The sequence below is a fragment of the Theropithecus gelada genome, chromosome 2, assembly GCF_003255815.1.
Source record: "Theropithecus gelada isolate Dixy chromosome 2, Tgel_1.0, whole genome shotgun sequence".
NCBI classification, from domain to species: domain Eukaryota; kingdom Metazoa; phylum Chordata; class Mammalia; order Primates; family Cercopithecidae; genus Theropithecus; species Theropithecus gelada.
The window spans coordinates 72,269,658-72,292,101 of NC_037669.1; the positions used below are offsets into that span (position 1 = coordinate 72,269,658).

A 22,444-nucleotide genomic window follows, 5' to 3' on the forward strand; every position below is an offset into this window, starting at 1 on the left:
GTCTTCCCTCAATTCAGGCAAGATGAAGCAAGGGACACCCACTTCCTGCCCACCTCCTCCACCCACCTCCTTCCTTTACTCATTCACTGAGAGGGAAGCCTTCACTTTAAAAATAGAATTAAATATATATATATATATATATATATATGAGCAGAGCTCTCAAGTACTCATCAAAGGGAAGTTTTTATCTCTGAATAGATGAAGGCTAAGAAAAATAGTTTTCTATCTAGGTTGAAGATTTTTCAACACAAAAAGAAATTCCATTCAATTGGCCCCATATGTATTGAGTATTTGTGTACCTAGAATAGTATGTTTATGAAAGGCCTGCTCCCCCTTGCATGTAAGTTCCCCAAGGGCAGGTATTTTTCTCTATGTTGACTAGAGATACTGCTTCTAATGGTCCTGGTGCATAGTAAGTACTCAATAAATACATGAAGAATGTTGAATGAAGAAAGTTGAATCCTCAGGGAAGAAAGCAACTGGAGATTCTGGGAGAAACTTCAGAGAAGATCCTAAAATTCCAAAGCAGCCAGGCCTTCTGGGGATAATCTAGTCTATACCTGAATTTTTTATTAATGATAATAATAGCCAGGGCTTATTACTGAGTGCCAGGCACTGAGCTGAGCTCTTTAGTTTCATTTCCTTATTGAATTATGTTGTTCTCCTTCTTATTCATATGAGGAGATAGGCGATCCAGGAAAGAAAGTAAGTAATCTTAGGTCACACAGCTAGTGAATGGCCAAGCCACGATTCACACCCAGGTTTTTGACACCAGTGCCTAGACTCCAAGTCTTTCATATACTGCCACTTTTTATAGTTCAGTAAACTGAGACCTAAAAAGTGGAAGAGGCTACCCTAGTTTGCACACCACAAAAGTAGCATGGAGAACTTAAACTTGACATTACTGGATTCTTAACTCAGTGTTCTTGCTACAACACCACGCTGCCTCTTATCACTAGTAAAACCAGGAATTTTAAAACTTCAGCTCTTCTCATAAAAATGTTTTCTCATCCTGATACTCTTCCCTTTGGTACTTGGAAAGAAATCTGGTTGGTATCTTTAGAAAAAACCTTTTTAAAAATCAAAAAATTCTTTTGAGAAAAAGCAACATGTTTGATGACCAAAAGAATAAAGGCTTTTATTCACCTAGAAAAAGTTAACCTGCTTAAAATATTAATATAGTGTTTATATACTGCCTTTCTTCCAGGAACTGAAAGAATTTAATATAGCTCATTAATTCTTAGACTATTTCTGTGAGAGAAGAGAACAAGCATCATTATCTATATTTTAATATGAGGAAACTGAAGCATAGAACCAACTGGAGAGTTGTGAAATAGAGCGAATTTGTATTCCAAACCAAATACGAAAGACATGATCATTAAGTCAAGCTACAGCTAGAATGTTTGTTGAATGTGGATCATTTCTGTGAAGTACGTTGGCCTTTGTTGAGGTGCCTTGAGAAGACCATGGCATGATAGCTTTAATCAGTCAGTCCTATGATTAATAGAGCATTTTTTTGAAGTGACAGTTTTTAAAACATGAGTCTCAAATTTGAGAATGTATCAGAATCACCACGATGGAGAAAACACACATTGCTAAATCCCGTCCCCGAAGTTTCTGATTCACTCACTCTGAGAAGTGGCTAAGAGTCTGCATTTCTCACAAGTCCCCAGGCCATGCTGCTGCTGGTGGTCCCTGAACATGCTTTGAGAACCACCCATCTACAGTGAGTCACCATTGCAGATGGCCCTGCCAGAGGTCAGTACACAGACTCTGCAATGAAAGCTGCCCAGGTATGAATCCTGCTCTGCCACTTCCTAGCTAAATGACCATTGATAATTCATACGATTCATTATTTTGTATTACAATTTCTTTTGAAAAAAAAAATCAGGCTTATGATCATTTTACACAGCATGCAGCAGATAGAAAGTGCTCAATAATTGTTAGCTACCCTCCTATTTTGTCATGACTTAGGCTATAGGCTTAGAAACCTTGCCTGATGCTACAGAAGCCCTCATTAATAAGGTATCATAAATTAGGAAATATCCCTCCCAAGAAGTTGGGCAGTCCCTAGGGAAATTAACATCAGGCAGAAATCTTAATTATGGGAATGATCATGAAATTTGCAAGGCCTGATACTTTGATCAACAGGGAATATTATTTTAGGGCATGAACTCACAAGGTTTCCTTTAAAAGTCCTGTTAGCAAGGGTAGGGACATGAGCTTTGATATATTTCCAGAGAGTTAAGTACTGTAACAAATTATCAAATTTTAATGATGCTGGTGAAGATAACTATGTTTGATAGAGGTGTATCCAGGAATACTTAGTCTGAATTCTAATGAAAGAGATTTTCCTCCATTCCTAGGTTGCATTTGTTCCCCGCTCAGAAGAAAGGATTCTGTGTGTGTGCTAAATGATAATAGTATGTCAGAAATTTTACCCAAGTTTAACAATTCTTCCAGAGAAATAGAGGATTTATTCTCCATAATTAAATCAAATCACCAACAGAATGTAACAGAAATGATGATGTGCCTGTTCTGCGACTGTCTTAAGAATGTATAGCATCCTCTGCTTTTGCACTCTGGGGAAGGCCAGCTACCATGTAAGATCTGAATATCCTAAAATTGCCAGGCTGTGCTAAGTCCAACCTAATCGTGTGAACTGAGTCCCAGATCAGGAGCTCCAGTCAATACCCCAGCCAACAGGCAGCTCTGATTTCCCTGCCATGTGGCTGAGGCTATCTTGGAAGCAGATTCTCCAGCCTTCATCAAGCTGCCCCAGCTGATGCAGTTTGGGACCAAATAAATAAAATGGTTATTTTCTTAAGCCACCTAGTCCAGTGTGGCTTCATTCATGAAGCAGCAACAGATAACCAGAATAGCTAACTTAAAGAATAGCCCAGTGCTGTTTACTATAGGCACTCTGCATAAAAGTTCATCTTGATACAGCCCTAACCAGCCCACAGTGATTTCTTGGGGCTTTGTAATACATATCGATTCCAAATAAACAATTATGCATATGTTATTTGATACCAGTTACTAATAACAATTTTTTTTTACTCTTCTGTTCACAACTTTTTGATTTTTATATCAAGGAAGAAGGCCAAGGGAAATTTTCTTTCTTGATCTTGACTGTGACAGTCTGATGATCTAGACCTAACATTTCATTACTTCTGATGTTCATTTTTTATCATTAAAATATCAGGAAAAAAAGCCAACTGGTCAAAAGTACAAAGGTGATGACTTAACTGATCAGATGGTTTCGTGTGTATTTAAAACTGCATGCACCCCAGTGCATTTGGAGTCTGATGATAAAAAGATGCTGACTGCACAGTGACACTTCCCATCCTCCAGCCTTACATAGCCTGCCTTGGTAGAACCACACATTTCTGTAGGTGATGGGGACCACTGTGCACAGTCAAAATATCTAAGTTTTGTCATTGCCCTTCACTTTTACCACTGCACTTTCCAAAATGAGAGAACACACACAAAATCCAAATGTATAGATGAGCAAATTGCTGCAGCATAAATCTTTCATAAGATCTAATTTTGTTCTATTTTAAGCCCTGAATAAAAACTCATACATATCCAGTTGTAACAGCCTGAGACTTCTCTTAAAAGAGAGCTAATTCTCAATGGAACCATTTCTCCAGATTTCACATTCCCTCTAAATCTTTCTTTTCCCCCAAAGAATAGCAGGTGGTTATATCAACGGTTTGCTATACTAAGGAGACTAGAATATGTATGAAGCTTGTGTGTTTACTTTTGCAACCGTGGGGCTTTCCAAAACTTCTGCAAACAGGTACTTTAACCTCATGAAAGGTTTCATGAGAATTGAATACAGAGAGACATACACCTACAAAAGAAATGAATTGTACTATTTGCATAGTACATTTGTCTTCTGCTGCCTACAGGGAGGAAGGAAGGTAAGCACTCTGGGAAGAGAATTGTGCTTAGACTGCAGTTAATTCCATGGCTTCCTGGCAAGTTATTGCATGTTGGAAGCTCAGTATTCCCATCTATACAAGAGAATAGAAATGTCTCCCCATGAATGAAGCAAAATAAATGAGGTGTTTGGAAAAGCACATTGATATAAACTCTACACAGGCAAAGAACTATCATAATGATATTATTATTATTATTATTATTATTATTATTATAGTCTTAATTACCTCTAAATATTAAGAATCATTATCATTGTTGGTTATCTGTTTTGCACTCTTTGAAAGATTATCTTTACTACAGTAGTAGTTCTAGACCTTACACAAGTTAATTTTTCATCCCTAAGGATCTCTTTTTTCCTCACCCAATATGGCGGAGTTGTGAAGATTACACAAAATAACCTTGGAGTGCATCATCACCACTTTAGCACTCTATCCTGGGAGCCAATGCTGATTCAAGACCCTGAGTGCTTCAACCAGGGTTTTACCACCACAGGAGATTCCCCTAGTTTTATTCTTCTGCATCTGGCTCCCAGAATGAGGCAGCTGCTGTCAATACCCCGCCCACCTCATATCTTCTCAGCACAGCTCTGAGCTGACCTGCCATCAATATGCCATCATCTTCCCTCTCTATCTTTCTACTTTGCCACCTGAAGACTTTCTTTATGTACCCAAGAGCTCCACTAGCCTGTGTGCTGGGAAAAATCTCAACCAATGATGAATGGAAGTTGGTGAATAAATAGCCCCGCTTCTCACTGCAGCACTTCTACCATGCTTTCTAGAAGATTTTTGATGATTCTCAGGAAGATCAAGATCCACCTGTCTACAGCAGTAACCCACTCATTAACATTCCTTTTAACGGGCTTTGCTCTCTCCCCTCCTTCACCTTCCCCATTCCTTCACTTGAGCTTCCTGGTTGACTTCCAAAACAAACACATGAGCCAAAGACCTTGTTTCAAGGTGTGCTAGCGGGAGATCCTAACTAAGTCACCAAAGTCTGGGATGGATGTGCCTGACTTGCCAAGCTTATCATTAGCCCTTGTCCTGACTGTACAACAGCCCTTGCCTGGATAAGTGAGTGCCTGGCATTTTCAGCTTCTATAGTGACAGTAATTATATAAGCTCTGTCTCTGTGGGATCTTTATTTTCTATGTTCTTCAAATATCAAAATATTTTTAGATACATACAATAAAAATTATAAATATCTGCTACTCAATATTTCTTTTATCAAGAGAAGGAAGCACACCTAGTTTTGTATTTCTCTGGCATGTAAATATGTTGTAAAAATTCAAACATCATCTCTGTCTCTACTGTGTGGTTCTCAAAATCTGTTTATGAGCCCTCATCGTCCCTGAGCTCCCCATGAGACTTCTGGGGCTTTTTGATCTGATGTTACATTCAACCAGCAGGTCCACTCTTTGATAATCCAAAGACTAGAAGGGAAATTGAGACACTGTCTTTAGCTCTCAACTAGACCACAATCTAGTTAAGAAGACGATCATTTGCATAAATAATTCTGATTTAAGATGAACTCTGGCTAATGCTGCAATGGAAGTACAAAACACAGGATACTGGGGAAAGGAAGGATTCATTTCCAAAGAGGGAATCAGGAAAAGATTGGGCATTTAGCCATTTACAGACTCAATGTCATCTCTCAGACTAGGGCAACATGGCCATTTAAAGCATAGCACTAATCTGAAAACGTGCAAAAGTTGCTTTTGGCCCTGTGAGCAATCTGTAGCTACAAGAGTGCTCCTGTGAGTGACATGGTTTGTTATAGATTTACAGGGAACTCCTCTAGGGAACTGCATCTAGCAATTATCCAAGTATGTACCTAAGTAAGCACAAGGTCAAGACCAGGTCAAGTAGGGAAGATGACCACGTACTTGACACAACATTGAGACTCTGGCAGGACAGGGAATTTGTTCAGGAGATTTGCACTCACAGTCATATCCCATGAATCTCCTTCATGTTTGGGGAGAATCGGCTGTTTACTGGCAATGGCAGGGCTGGTCCATGTTGGTCGGCAATGTTTTCTCTTTTTTGGTAGCCATAGCTTACAACTGAGATATCAGGAGCTGGTTACACATAATGCTTTGGCAACTCTTTTACAGCACTGTACAAATGTCATATGTTAGCACTTCTGTAATTGTCATATTTCAATTTCTGGTGTATCTTCTTATATCTAATTCTAATATATAACATAATATTCAATATCCATGTGAGAGTTTGATGGCTTTGGAGGCAAGGAACAGAAAACCCATCTCAAACCAACTTAAACAATAAGGAAATTTTTACTGCCTTACATATCTGAAAATTCTAGAGATAGGCAAGACTAATCAAGACCTGAACTCAGTTTCTTTGTGATTCTCTTGGCTGTCTCTCTTCTCTCTTAGCTTCATTCTTGAGCTGGTAGTAAGAAAGCTGCCATAGTTCTACCATGGTGATGTCCTTGGTGGAGAGAAGCCATGTTTTCCAGTGGCTTTCATTTTTCCAAATGCTCCCTGTAAACATTGTGTCTTGTCTCCTTCTCCTGGACTGAGATGCACACTCTTTCCTGAGTCAATTCTTCTGTACAGCAATGGTTGGTTGTCCTGGATTCCTATACCAGTTACTGTCAAGGAGACAGGAAACAAATCAGACCCATCCTGAAGCTGGGGACAGGCTCCCCTCCTCTGAAGCATTTGTTGCTGATATGGTTTGGCTGTGTCCCCACCCAAATCTCATTTTGAATTGTAGCTCCCATAATTCCCACTTGTTGTGGGAGGGACCCAGTGGGAGATAACTGAATCATGGGAGCTGTTTCCCCCATACTGTTCTTGTGGTAGTGAATAAGTCTCACGAGATCTGATGGTTTTATAAGGTGAAACCCCTTTCATTTGGTTCTCATTCTCTCTTGCCTACCTTTCGCTTTCCGCCATGATTGTGAGGCCTCCCTGGCCATGTGAAACTGTGAGTTCATTAAACCTCTTTCCTTTATAAATTATCCAGTCTCGGGTATGTCTGTATCAGCAGCGTGAAAACAGGCTGATACAGTTACCACAAGGGGGAAATCTAAATGCCCAGAGTAAGTCAGGAAGGAACGAGTGAATTACAAACTACATCCACCACGTTAGTGAAGATTAAATGGCTTAAGACAGGTAGAGCACTTGGATAATAACTGTGATATGGAAAAATGCTTAAATAATATTAACTGCTCTTTTTGGAATGTTAAAATTACTAACTAACCCATTTTTCTAAATAAAATTCTAGAAATTCAGGCAAAGAAAAATTGGTGTCTAATCAAAAAAAATTATATAAACTATTTTATAGATTTTTTTACTTGCCCAGTGATTAGGTATTATATATTTTCCAGTAGAATTTTTTTATTATTATTATTATACTTTAAGTTCTAGGGTACATGTGCATAACGTGCAGGTTTGTTACATATGTATACTTGTGCCATGTTGGTGTGCTGCACCCATCAACTCGTCAGCACCCACCAACTCTTCATTTACATCAGGTATAACTCCCAGTGCAATCCCTCCCCCCTCCCCCCTCCCCATGATAGGCCCCGGTGTGTGATGTTCCCCTTCCCAAGTCCAAGTGATCTCATTTTAGTCAATCAATATGTTTTAATATCTGCACCATGAAAGACACAATTACAAATGCTACATGAGACATTAAGTGTAAAAATATAGCTTCTTCTAGGCACTTGGAAGCTAACACAAAACATACATACCATATCAGTGTACAATAACAACACTCGAAACAATATTGAATAATAAGTGAAATGCTAATATTTATATGTAATATAAATATGTATATATAATCTATATAAAAATAGAAATATTGAAAAACTGTTTCAGTACTATAGGATTTAAGAACCTGGTCATTAATGCCATGGAACATATGGTTTGAATTCTTGCCCTAGCATTGGCATCTGAGTGATATTGAGAAACTTGTTAATCCTTCCCTAGCTTTACTCCTCTGTACCTATCTCATTGGACTATCTAAGGGTTAAATTAAATTAACTGATGCAAATAACTGTTGTCACTGCATCTGGCACATATTACATACTCCAAAAACATTAGCTACCCTTAGAATCACCATCCTCATAATGAGTCAGGTTTACAAATTTGATCTCAGTTTTAAAGGAAGTGTATGAAGCTGAAAGGTTAAAAAAAAAAAAAAAAAAAAAGGAGATAGCTGATCATGTAATCACAAGTCACACTTGGGAACTTAGGGAACAGCCAAAGAGGGGCAGAAGAAGACTCCAGGTAATAACAGGTCATATTTATACAACATCATCTCACTGAATCCTCACCCTTTTTAAATTCAAGAAAGAACAGTACCTAAGGTATTGAAGGTGCCACATGAATAACTGTTCAATGGGTGATGATGGAATAAAAATAAAATAGTTAATACAATGACTTGCTTTTAGTGTTTGACTAGTAAACAGCAAGGATGAAACTAGAAAAGAACCCAGGTATTCTAATTCCTGATCTCTTTTTCATGTTTCCTACGATACTCAACTCCCTCCATGTAAAGAATTAAGAGAGAGAAGTTTGGTAAAAAGTATCTCTAGGGAATGTAATATCCTGAAGCTCAGGTGCACCCCTAAGAAACAAATGCATTACGTTCTCAGAGTTAGCACAGTGTGCGGGAAAGCACGCAGGTCAGGTGAAAGCTTCAATTTTTCCTTCACAGCTCTGTGACCTTGAACAAATTACTTACCTTCTCTGTATCTCATTTCCGTCATCTATAAAAGGGTGTAAAATACTCATTCTCATCTCCTAGAATTGTAAAGATTCAGTGCAGCAATGCATGGAGGGCCTTTTAGGACACTGCTGGTTTTTCTTTGGGTTCTCCCCACTCTATATTTGAATCTATGCAATTCACAGCTCTGTTCTCCCTTTGTCAGAGACTTTGATGTTTGCTTTTCCAGCTCTAGGAACTACATATTCACAAAGAAGGGATGGCAGGGATTGCTGTTCCACTGAAACTCCTGCAGGGAGACAATCACCTCCCTCATCACACACAGCATTCAAACTAGAGAAAATGGCTGCAATTTCATTTCCATGAGTCTGACACTCAGGACTGGCCTGAGTATCAATGCCCACATATTTGGGGTTCGGTGCAAAATGAAAATGTGGAGTTTCTTATTTCAAAGCTATTAAGAATTTCAAGACAGGAACAGCAGAGCGTTAAACAAGGTATGGGACCCTTTTAAGCTCATGCACAGGTTGCACACTCTAAAGCCCGTCCTGCTGATACTTTAAGCACCCTCCTTCCCATATTCCTTTAGCGCGGAGGTATATACAATGGAGATTCCGTTGCTATAACTTATCCACCTATGTAGTCAGCCTTTTGCTACTTTTGTCCCAAATGCCTGACTGTAAGTGTTCCTCCTTCCTTTGATCTTTGCGTTAAATTTACTTAGAACTCTGAAATCCAACTACCTAGATTCACGTTTGCATTCCACCCCTTACCAACCTGTATGACATGGGCATATTACCTAACTTCTCTTTACCTTTATTTTACTGCGTAGTGTAAAAATCCTGAAAATTGAGGATAATGATAATAGTAACCTTATAGACCTATGGATTAAACGAGCTAATAATATAAAGTTTATGAATAGCATCTAATGCAGTGGTTCTCAACCATGGCTGCACATTCAAACCTCTTGGAGAGCTGTTTAAAACTTTCATGTTGCAGGGTCCCCACTCACAACCAATTGGATCAGAGTGTTTATGGGTGAGGCCAGAATATTGGTAGTTTTAAAAAGCTCTCGAGGAGATCTGAGTGATCAAGAGAGTAGAGGACAAAACTAGTCTTGTGCATGGCAAGTATTCAATACAGTGTTGGCTAGTTAATACACAGTGTAGCTAAACAAAGAAGTAACATGTTCTGCATTTCAGTTCTTCCCTTGGATCTACTCTGCATCTGGCTTCTTTCTCTCACTCCCATCTGCTTTTATCCAACGTGTACCTGAAAGCAATGTAAATCAACACCGAAGATGTCTTAAGGTGTTCCCACTGAGATGAAGGTGCCTTTGAATACAGGTCTCCCCATTAACCTCGAGATGAGAGGGGGAAATGTCAACTTCTCTAACAGGGATCTTTCTTTTGATATCAAGGTGGGCTGTGTTCCAAAAGCTTGGCACACAGGGGGCATTAGGGGACAGGGAGGACTTCAGTCAAGTCACCAGAGATCCTTAAATAATGCAAAGCAGAGAAGCAAGGCAGCGATGAGAATGTTAATTTCTTGAGCTCATATTTCTCTCCCATCAGTGTGGATAATCATCTTTTGAAAATGTCCTTTTGTCATATTTATGATGGTGACACATCCATTATGAATACAGTAGCTCATTTGCAACATGACCTGACAAATATTGAACGTTCTAGACTACATTTAATTCCATGATAACTAAAATCATTTGTGTTTCTTTGTAACCAGAAAGGGTTCAGATTATATAAAGCTTAAAATAGGAAGGACTTTATGACTTGTCCTTCACAATCAGTCCAACAACCAGGACGTGGCCTGGGGTTGAGATAGGAGCTGTAGGAGTGGAGCCAATTTGACCTCAAGATCAAGAGGATTTCAATTTCAAGCTGAGGTTCAGGGACACATTTTTGGAGGGAAGCTGGATGAACTAATGACAAATGATTTGCTAAGTAAAAGTCAATGACCATCTCTTCCAGCTAGGTCAAGGAGTCAGTTTACAAACCCAAGGTCTCTGAAACTCAGACCATAAAATCTACTTGGGGAGAATCTCAGAGGCCCAAATTCCAACATCCAGTTGTTGAATAATTGCTACATTTGCTGTGATTCTGAGTCTAAGAGAAAGGAGGAAATCCTGCCTGAAAGCTATTTATGTTCTAGTTGGATTCCCAATTCCTAAACACCTGAGAAAGAAACTCCTAAAAGGTATTACAAAATAGCATAAGTTTAGATGGCAAAAGAAGCATTATAGTCAGGACAATGTTTTCAATGAATTTTGCAATCATGGTGAGTCCTGAAGTTCGCTGTGTAGGTTAAAAGAAAGATTTCTTTTTTGAAGAACAGAAGAGAATAAACTGAACTAGTCTAAATCATAGTGATTTTCTTTTAGTTAAGGAAATTGTTAGGATTAAGTACTGTTTTCTAAAAGTTTTGTTTCATTTATATATGCTTATATATGTGCATCTTAGATTATGATGTAAAATGGAATTTTGCTATCGTATTCAAGGTCCAAAAAGAATGAAATTCACCATTATTAGGGGACAGAGTCTCCTCAGGGCCCTTAGGGCAGAATTTACAAATTGATGGTTCACAGGATACATACAGCCCATTAGCAGTGGGTCGATTGGAAGTTTTATTGTTGTTGTTTCATGGTTCACAAAATGAGGTTTTGAAAAAATAAGAGTAAGTGGTCAGCAGTTAAAAGCCAGGAGGTTTCATATTTTAAAAAGACAGATTTTAGCTGGGCACGATGGCCCATGCCTGTAATTCCAGCACTCTGGGAGGCCAAGGCGGGTGGATCACCTGAGGTCAGGAGTTCAAGACCAGCCTGACCAACAAGGTGAAACCCTGTCTCCACTGAAAATACCAAAATTAGCTGGGTGTAGTGGCAGGCGCCTGCAGTCCCAGCTACTCGGGAGGCTGAGATAGGAGAATTGCTTGAACCTGGAAGGCAGAGGTTGCAGTGAGCCAAGAGCGCGCTACTGCACTCCAGCCTGGGCAACAGAGTGAGGCTCTGTCTCAAAAATAAAAAGTAAAAATAAAAATAAAAAAACAGGTTTCTAGCTTTTCTTCAAATACCAGAACATTTGGAAATAATGAGTCTGTTTACCCACAGACCAGGAGTGCCCAGACAAACTTTCTTCCGAAAAAGGAAAAGTCTGATGGGTAAATCATGTGGATCGATTCCCACATTATTCTTTATCCCTGTATCTTTTGGCTTGACAATGATTGGGACCTGGTAGGTGCTCTTGCCCCAGCCTACAGTTTTGACCTTGTTGCTCACCCACCTTCTGTTGCAGTCAAACTGAAGAGCTAAAGTATCCAAGAATAGTTCCGGCAATCCTCTAAATGTGTAACACACTTTCTTCACCTCAGACCCTCTGCTGGTTGAAACCTTTGCCAAAGCCCAGTCCATACATACAGACCTTCCAAAAAGCTTTTCTGAATCTTGTATCTCCTGATAGTTTCCATCCCTGAATCGCCCCAGTATATTCTCTACTGCCCTTGATGTACTCTATAATTCTGTACTCTATAATTCCCTGAAATATGTCATTCTTATTTTTCATCATCTGTCTCCTTGAGTAGGTCATGAGCTCCCTGAATGCAGGAACCATGTCACATTTGTCTCTACTTTACCATCCCATTGTCTAGGCCAGTGAATTGCGTATAGCAGATACTCAATAATTGCTTGATGAATTGCATTACAAAAGATTTCAATATAAGCTTATTTATTAAAGCATTGCTTGAAATAGCAAAAAAAAAAAAAAAAAAAAAAAAAAAAGGAAAACAATCCAACTGTCCATCAGTTGAGTTTGAATAAATCAATTGCAGCACCTCCATACAATGAAATACTCTGAGACTAGTAAAAATGATTTAGCTCTATATTTGGTGATATATTATAGAAAGATGTTCAGGGCATATTACTAAGTAAGAGAGCGATTGCCAGAACCACAAAGACATCATTATCTGAAAAAAATTTTGAATAGACACTTTTATGTGTAAAGAAAATCTAAAACAATATTTATTCATTCACCTCACAAATATTTCCTGAATTCCTACTATGAGTCAGAAATTATGCTAAGAGCTGCATGTATAAGATTTTACTAAGCAGAATCTCTATGAACATGGAGTTTAAACAGTCCAGTATGGGAGGTAAAGAAAAATTATATGCAAGAAAATAATGAGTGCAACAAAGAAAAATAAAGCAGAAAAATTGGATAAAGAGTGACAAAACTAACTTGGAGAACATTTCTATATTAAATAAAGTGGTCAGAATACAACTCTTCAATTAGGGATTATTTTTCCCAGAAACCTGAATGAAGTGAAAGAAGAAACCACATCGTTATTTGGAGGAAGAGGATTCCAGGTAGAGAGAACTCAAGTGGAGAGGTCCTGAGGTACAATTGTACTGGCTGTGGTGAGAGACACGAAGTAAAAGGAAATGCAATATGAAATGAGATCAGGAAATTAGTGTGACATCACATTATGTAATGCCCTATAGGAGACTTTGAGTCTTATTCTGAGTTGAGAGAGAGGCTGGGCAGGCATTAGAAGAATAATAATACGTTTGGTAATGAACTTGGTAAGTTCAAGTGATCTGTTAGACCTCCAAATGGGAGGTAGTTTGATACTTTATCTACCATTCAGGAGGCATGTGTAAGCTGTGTTATAGATTTGGGATGACATATACAATGGTATTTAAATCCATTTTCTAGGTTGACAAGACTACTTTGAAAATAAATGCAGAAAGCAAAGGGATCTGTAAACAAAAAATAAAATTTTAAGCCCTTCCAACTATCTGAATGGACCCCTCCTCTCAGTCGTGGGCTTTCAAAGTTAACCTGAAAAACTACTTCAGGCTATAATGGGAAGTGGCGGAGGAGAAGGTGGTCAGATATACTTCATTACCATGAACATTAGCAGAAACCTTAAGACTGATAGAACAGACTCTAAGTCTGATAAGAAACATTTACAATCTGTTCTCTCTAAAGCCTGCTATCTGGAGGCTTCATCTGCATAATTAAATCTTGGTCTCCACAGCTCCTTATCATAACCCAGACATTCTTTTCTTTGCATAATAACTCTTTCAACCAATTACCAATCAGAAAATCTTTAAATCTCCCTATGATCCAGAAGTCCCCACTTCGAGTTGTCCCACCTTTCTAGACCAAACCAGTCTACATCTTACATGTATTGATTGATGTCTCGTGTCTTCCTGAAATGTATAAAATCAAGCTGCACCCCAACTACCTTGGGCACATGTCATCAGGACCTCCTGAGGCTCTGTCATGAGCAGCGTGGCCTTAACCTTGGCAAAGTAAACTCTCAAAATTGATTGAGACCTGTCTCAGATACGTTTTTGTTCACAGGTTTGAGAACTGAGCTTCATGGCATTCCATCATTTAGGGGTCTGGAAGATTAAAGAAGCTGAACAAGCATTACTTACAAGGGGAGGTCTGAGAAAGGAGGATAAAGGAGAGAGCCACATGAAAGGAACTTAATGAAGAAAGTACAGTAGTAATGAATGGATGCTTACAAGCTTAGTGATGGCAGCAATAGCTTTTGTTTATGAACATCTCTATTGATAAACCCCAAAGAGCCCAGATGAGGATGTCAATAGTGCTATAAGGCTATCCAGTTGATGGAATGAGTAGCAGATATTTCTTCCCTTGGCTAATTTTCCTAACCTTTGGGTATCACCATCTCCAGTAGTTCAACCACAGACATTCCTTTTGTCAGGTAACTAAAGAAACTATACACTGTCATTGTGTTTTTTAACAGAAGTCAGTAGAAGACAGTATGCTAGTAGGTGGGGTCAGATAATTATACAAATCATTTACACCTGGCATTTGCATGTTACAACACGATTATGCAGCGTGCCATTCTAGATTTTAATCTTATTGGGTTTTTATATGAGCCTAGTGAGTTAGGTTATGCAGATATTGTTACAATTATTATTACAGTAGAATTGCATCTTACTTGGCAGTGGGGTTCTAAAGTACATAAAGAGAAACTTGTATATAGCCAAAATTACCCGTGAGAATTTTTTCTCTCAAAAACTCCAACACACTCAGTTTTCCTGCAAGTATTAGAATTTGTTGCTGCTTCTTCCACTCATGCCTGGTAAAGTGGATGGCTTCTCTTTGGGCTCATGCTGTTCAAGAAAATAGAGACATGTTCAGTATAGCAAGATGCGTGCTATTTCTTCATTTTTTTCCTTAGCGTTCTTCTTCCTTACCTCTTTTCATAAATATTTATGACCTCTCTTACATATCAGGCATTATCATAGGTGTCGTATATACTGTTGTTAAACACAGGGACTATATTCTTGGTCTCAGCAGGCTTACAGTCTAGCATACACTGTGAGAAGCACATGTGATGCAGGAACAATAGTCCAGACCTTTGGCACACATGCTATTGCCATTTATGGCTAGCAGAACTCTTGCACTAATTAAATTATTTCTTTTCCTCTTACAGAGTGCTTGTATTTGAATTTGCCTAAGATAAACTCCCATCAGATGCAATTCTATATTACCATAATACAAATAAAGAAATAGGCTTAGAGAGAAAAGGTGGCTTCCCAAGAGTTATACTATCATAGCAGAATTAGACTTTAAATCCAGGTTTAAAAAATTTTACATCCCATGTTCTCCATCTTCTGTTCTAGACATCTCTTCTCTCCTCTGACATAGTTACTCTTTTGGGCTGAGTCTACGCCTTCCCTTGTCCCTCCTAAATGGGACAGCATGGCCTTGCTCTTGTCTTTTGCTTGTCTTTTGCTCTTGACTTTTCCCTCCCCAGATACAAATTTCTGTTTCTATCCTCATCTTAGCCTCACCTGAAGAAAATGTGGCTAGAAATGTCTCCATTGCTTAGTCATTTTGCTGTTGGTATCCTTGACACTTGATCAGAATTAACCCAGGCATGGCTATTGAATAGAAAGTACTTGATTTCACTTTACTGACATCTTGACTTTCCAACTTCCCTGGAGATTCCATTATATTCCTACAACCCAGGTAGGGAATTGTCATTTTTACTGAGGATAAACCTATTTAGGTGAATGTCCCTCTGCAGAATCATTTATCTTCCATTCCAATTTATACTGTAGACATGGCTCTTGTCCAAAACACGGTGATTTATTAGGGTTTCTATTTAGGACTGTGTTTATAGACACTATGCCCTACATTGTGAGATTGTTAAAGTAAGAAATTCCCATAAAATTAAATTTCAAGCAGAGCAAATTGTGTGGGGGAGGAGAGACAGGATTGTCTGAAGTACATTAATTCTTACTGGTGAGACTGTGAAACCCTTTGTATCATGTCAGGTTGACCTCACCAATTACTCGGTAAAAGTAGAAAGTTAAAGCAATGTGACTTCATTTAGGTAAATAGATGTGCTGTATTATGAAGCTGCTCTAAATGTTTTTGAATAGTTGCCACTTTAATTTTATGATATAATGACTTGGTTTAATTTCTTGGTCATTTGATGAAGTTTTTATGTTCACCTGAGGTAAGCTATGAGAAGGAACAAGAGATTACTTGCAGAGACCTTTACAAATTGGATTTCAAAAATAAGGGGAAGAAAAGGGTGAAGTCTCCAGATCCTTTTCTTCACTAAAGAGCCATGGGCATGCAGTCACCTTTCAGGGCCTCAGTTTCTGTCAGGGTAAGAAATGTTAGCTGCTATAAGAAGCAACCTTAAAATCTCAATTGTTATTTGTTCACTCACTTTAGTATAAGGTGTTTGTGTGGGAGGTGGGTTCTGGCCTTCCAAATTGTGACTCCACCATTTTCAGCAAATAGTCCCAAATTAATACCATTTGAAAGTTTTCTCATGGTTACCACCATTGCCCTTATGAGAAAACTATTTTCAACAGTCAGCTCCCTCTTTCCATGATTTTCTCTTATCTTTTTCCTACACTACAGACTGGCTACAACTTTAACTTGGATACTACTGAAAGAGTCGGCTATCTCTTTGATACCAAATTATTACATTGGAAATAAATGTTTACATTGTTATCTACCTCTAATTATGTAACATTTTAGGCTTCTTCATTACTCAAGTATGTGAAATAACAAATTTAATAACTTTTCAGTTCATTGATTCTGGATGTGTTTTTCACGAAACTTCAGCCATAAGAGAAAAGATATCTGGTTGATTCAGGAAAAAAAAAAAAAAGAAAAAAAAAATACAACCTTTTTTCCAAAAAGCATTTTCTCAAAACAATTTCTCAGTGTAATTGAATGGTATTTAATATTCAAATTCTTCTCTTCTTTCTTTCTCCTCTGAGGAAAAGCAACTAAATTACCAAGTAGATTTCAGATCACCAAAAAGAAGAAACCGGCAGGAGGCTTAACACTTAGTGTCTTGGATTTTTTTCCTACTACCACACAGTCCATATTTTTTCTTTTATTGTATTTATTTAACTCCTTCTTCATATGTACACATGACTTATTTACACTGGTAATTTTTCATTATTTGCAGTATTTACTATCTAAGGTTTGCGGTGGCTGGTTTTGCACTGTTTTTAGTTTAAAAGTTTGTTGTTTTTGTTTGGCTATATGAGGTATATTCCTGCACTTCTTTACTTCCTGCCATTGTGTAACACCATCTAATTATTCAAACCAAGATGATTTGAATAATTAATACTTTATTCCACCTTTGAGAACCTCACACATAGTCTTGGCCCTACAGAAATCATCTGTGTGTGGAATTTCACGAGGGTGGGATTTAAAACATGTCTTATAGGAAGGAAGGGAACATGAAGAGCAAGCCTTATGATGCTGAATGGGGTAATAAGTTTACAGGTAGAATGTGCAAAATACAAGGTCTATTTTGGCAGAGTTAGAGAACAATTTGGGGAATGGATGAGACCCAGATAGGGATGCCTCATATAAACCCCTAGAATATTTAGACTCTAGAGAAGATTCTTCAAAGTATATTTCAGAAAGCACAATTTCCTTACTGCTCCATAAGAAGAGGAAATCATGTATTTAAGATATGCTTCATATGACTTTTACCTCTATTATTAATGTAGAACTTTGGTTTAATGCTTACTCTTGCTCTGAACCATGGCTAAGTTTACTATTTGCATTATCATTTGTCGTTTTTGGTAAGTAGATACTATCATCACCAACATCATCATCATTGTATTTGTTATTTATTGTTGTGTAACAAATTACCCTAAAAACTGGCTTAAAACAACCATGAACATTTATTCTCTCACCTTTTCTATAGGTCAAGAGTTTGGTAGCATCTTGCCTGGGAGTTCAGACTCAATGTCTCTCATTTAGTTGCAGTCAAGTCATCAGCCTTAGCTGAAGTCCTCTGAGGGCTTGATTATGTCCTTAGGATGCACTTCCCAGTTGGCTTACTCACGTGGCTGCCATGTTGGTGCTGGTTATTGGTTGAAGGTTTTTTCTCTACATGGGCATTCTAATGGGCTCTTAGAGGGTCCTCATGACATGGCAGTTGGCTTCCTCCAGAGCAAGTTATCCAAGACAGAGCAAGGAGGAGATACAGTGTCTTTCATGACTCAGCTTTGAATACAACTCTGTAACATCCTGTGGGCTACACAAGTCAGTCCTTTCTCATGGGGGAAGAGACACTGTGTGAACACAGTGTGAGAGGATAGTTGCAGGCCATTTCAGAGGTCATAATCATTATCTAGTTTTGCAGATCAGGGAACTAAAATCAGAGAGACGAAGTCATTTGACAAAGAACATAGAACACTGGGAAAGGTCACTTAAACCCAGACACTCTGATGTAGAGAAAGCAGATTTTGAAACTATTCTATATTTATCTCCAACAGATGATTTCTTTCTTAGTGTCACATGGATATTAACATAATAGTCTGATAAATCTTTCTGTAATGAAAGTGCTTTCCAAACTTACGAGTTTATCTTTTCTTTTTCTTTCCTTTCTTCTCCCTCCCTTCTTTTTCTTCCTTCTTCTTTTCTTCCTTTCTTTTTCTTTCTTCCTTTTTCTTTCATTTAAATAGAATATTAACATCTTGAAGAACATGCTTTGGGAAATGTCACTGTAGGAAATAGGGATAATTAGAAGATTCTAAATAAGACAAAGAAATGAAGAGAATGGTATTGGGGTAGATTAATTTGACAAGTGTGGGGGACAGATTGGTGGGAGAAGGAATCAGAGGCATGCAAATGTGTTTTGTTAAGAAAACAGAAACCAAACACACAGACAAAAGTAAACAAAAAGCAAAGGACTATTGCACATGTGACTTGGGAAAAAAATCAAAATAAAGAGTGAAATAATGCAGGGTGGTGAAAGGGGGAGAGCAGTCTACAAAGTACATAAAGCAGAAGAGTAGAGTGGTTAAAGGCAAAGCACTGAGTCAAACACGTCAGGCTTTGTTTCTTAGCTCTGCCCTATAAACCAGGGGATATAGGAAAAGTCACTTCAAAGCTCTCTGACCCCAAACTTATTCGCCTGAACAGGCAGGCAAAATTACGGTACCTCCTGTTGTTGGGAGAATTAAAAACCACATGGTAAATGTTCATAAAAGATCTTTATTATTATTTTTCATATTGAACTATAATTATCTGAAGAAATTCAAAATTAAAAGTGAATATCTATTATAAATAGGATATTAATTTTTTAAAACTTTTTTCAAAACCTCAGAACTCTGTCCTTGAAGGTCTTGTAAGTGATTAATGTATCATGATAAATATGACATTGTTCTAGTTGAAGGAAGGAGCCTACCTTCTTGCTCCCATTCCTTTTCTATCCTGCAGTGTTAGTCAAAGAAACTGTATAGAATGCCAGGAAATTTGCAAGGTGCTTTTTGAAAATCATCAGATTAAAACCAAACCACCAGTGCCAATTTCTGAGATGAACTATGAGAAGATCATGGTACAAGTAGAAGAGATGTTTCCCCACAGACCACATATAAATAGAGACAGATGAATATATCCTAACGCAAAGCATCTGCAACCCCAAAAAGCTTAATTCTAGAGCCAGAGAGGAGAAAAAGTGAATAAGCAATCAGCTTGACTACTGACATCAGAATTTAGTTTTTGTTATTACTAATGAACATAGATTTCCATAAATATTTATCATAACTTTGCAGGGCAGGTGCTGAATCTTATTTACTGCCATATCCTCAGTGTCTTGCTCAATACATACCATTTAATGATGCTTGATAAACATCAGTGGAATGAATGAATGATGGAGTCAGTGGATAAAGAAATGAATGTTTGCATGAAAGGGTTCAGTAGAAATGAGAATAAATGGGTGTGACAAATAAACACTTAAAAAGAAGAATAAATATAATTTCACCACAAACTGATGCACTGAATGAAGGAAAGAAATTTCCTGACTTATAAGAAACAAGACAGCTCAACTTTATGATTCTCTTTTGGCTTAAAAAGCCCATACTTCTAATGTTTTGTGAGTCACAAAGTTCTCTACATCTTTAAGCTTCATTTCAAGACTGCATCAATAGTACTGAATTTCACAGAAATTTGCAATTGAGGAGGAAAAGCCCATTTCAAAGAGAAGATAAAAGAATACACGTCTATTATATATCAGTTACAAATTGAAAAAGTTTTTAAAAAAGAATTTGGGGCCTGTACTAGTCAGGGTTCTCTAGAGGGACAGAACTAAGATGGATAGATATATATATATTTATATATATACATACATATACATATTTACATATGTATACATATAAACATATATAATATATGTAAGATACATATCCATATATAGATATATATGAAAAGGGGAGTTTACTAAGTATTAGCTTACACAACCACAAGGTCCCACAATAGGCTGTCTGCAAGCTGAGGAGCAAAGAGGGCCAGTCTGGGTCCTGAAACAGAAGAACTTGGGGTCCAGTGCTCGAGGGCAGGAAGCATCCAGCACAGGAGAAAGATGTAGGCTGGAAGTCTAGGCCAGTCTCTCCTCTTCACATTTTTTTGCCTGCTTTATATTCACTGGAAGCTGATTAGATTGTGCCCACCAGATTAAGGGTGGATCTACCTTCCCCAGCCCACTGACTCAAATGTTAATCTCTTTTGGCAACACCCGCACAGACACACCCAGGATTAGTACTTTGTATCCTTCAATCCAATGAAGTTGACACTCAGTATTAATCATCACAAGTCCACTCCTTGTCAACTTGAACCCATACACATCTCCTGAGATCATAAATAATTTTCAAATAAAGACAATAACAAGGACACAATTATGCCTAGCATAATACAACTATCCTTAGAACAACGGGAAACGCAACAATCCCCAACGCAAATACTATTACATAAAGTTAACAATATTTAAACGCTGATATGAAGTCAGTACATCTTATGTCACATGATAAAGGAAAAGGAAATAAAATGAAGATATTTTCTTAATAGAAGTGTATACATGCACAAACATGTTTTTCGCAAAAGAAGGAGGAAATGCTCATGACAATTACAGTCCTTGTTTCTGCAGCTGGTCACGTGGTCATAGCTGGTATTGGTGACTACCTTCTTCAACTTCCCATTCTGTGTTCCCTTTGCCTTCAGCAAGCATCTCAGCAGGTCATGGGTTTTTTTTGCTTTTTTGTTTTGTTTTTTTCCTGGTGGAGTGACCCAAACCTTCATTCCTGAGGAATCTGGGCCATTTGTAGTCCTGCCTGGATTGGACTGTTGGAGTTTCCCGTTGACCTTAATCACATGGCATGGGAATACTAAAAGATTCCCTAATGTAGCTCCTGTATTCCACACCTATGCTTCCTTACCGCTGTTGTGGAGTAAACTGATTTCATCTTGATAGTCCAGGTCAATCACCTCAGCCAACACTGTAACTTCCTTCTTAGCCTGTTGACTTAAAGGCAGGAGAAGCCCAAAGTGTCCAGGTGGCAACCTTAACTTCCAGTTTAATGGAGTTGTTATTGTGTCTCCTGGTGGCAGCATTCCTCCCTCTGGAACTAAGACCTCTAGGCCAGCAGAACGTAATGTCTTGGGAACAGGAAGAACAATTTTGCTAGTGGATCACTAGGGGTGATGGTGACTGGTGCCACTTCTACTTCCGCCCCTTGAGTCCTGGACTTGTGAATCCTGGCTATGAGAGAAAGAGTACCATATGTGGGACACTGATTCAGAGCATACGTGGCCTTCTGGAGAACTCTGCCTCATCCTTGCAAAGTGTTGTCACCTAGTTGGCATTGTAATTGTGACTTCAAAAGGCCATTCCACTGTTCTATTAATCCAGTTGCTTGAGGATGTTGGGGAACATGGTAAGACCAGTGAATTCCATGAGCATGAGCCCACTGCTGCACTTCTTTAGCCTTAAAGTGAGTGCCTTGGTCAGAGGCAATGCTGTATGGAATACCATGATGGTGAATAAGGCATTCTGTGGGTCCACGGATGGTAGTCTTGGCAGAAGCATTGCGTGCAGTATAGGCAAACCCATATCGGAGTAAGTGTCTATTCCAGTGAGGACAAATCTCTGCCCTTTCCATGATGGAAAAGGTCCAATTTAGTGAACCTGCTACCAGACAGCTGTCTGATCACCCCGAGGAATGGTGCCATATCAAGGGCTCAGTGTTGGTCTCTGCTGCTGGCAAACTGGGCACTCAGCAGTGGCTGTATCCAGGTCAGCCTTGGTGAGTGGAAGTCCATGTTGCTGAGCCCATGCGTAACCTTCATCCCTGCCAACATGGCCACTTTGTTCATAGGCCCACTGAGCGATGACAAGGGTGGCTGGTGAAAGAGGCTGAGTGGTGTCCACAGAACAGGTCATTCTATCCACTTGATTATTTAACTCCTCCTCTGCTAAGGTCACCCATT

At 38.5% G+C, this 22,444-nt stretch overlaps 1 long non-coding RNA gene across 1 annotated transcript in view; it reads right to left on the bottom strand.

The window, feature by feature from the left end:
- Window positions 1-22,444, bottom strand: part of LOC112618905 — a 301,179-nt gene that overhangs the window by 89,153 nt on the left and 189,582 nt on the right. Inside the window, exons 4-5 of the long non-coding RNA XR_003118138.1 lie at window positions 17,872-18,684; window positions 14,680-14,799 (exon numbers count right to left, since the gene is read on the bottom strand). This is a non-coding gene — a long non-coding RNA (uncharacterized LOC112618905). The remainder of the gene's footprint in view (window positions 1-14,679; window positions 14,800-17,871; window positions 18,685-22,444) is intronic.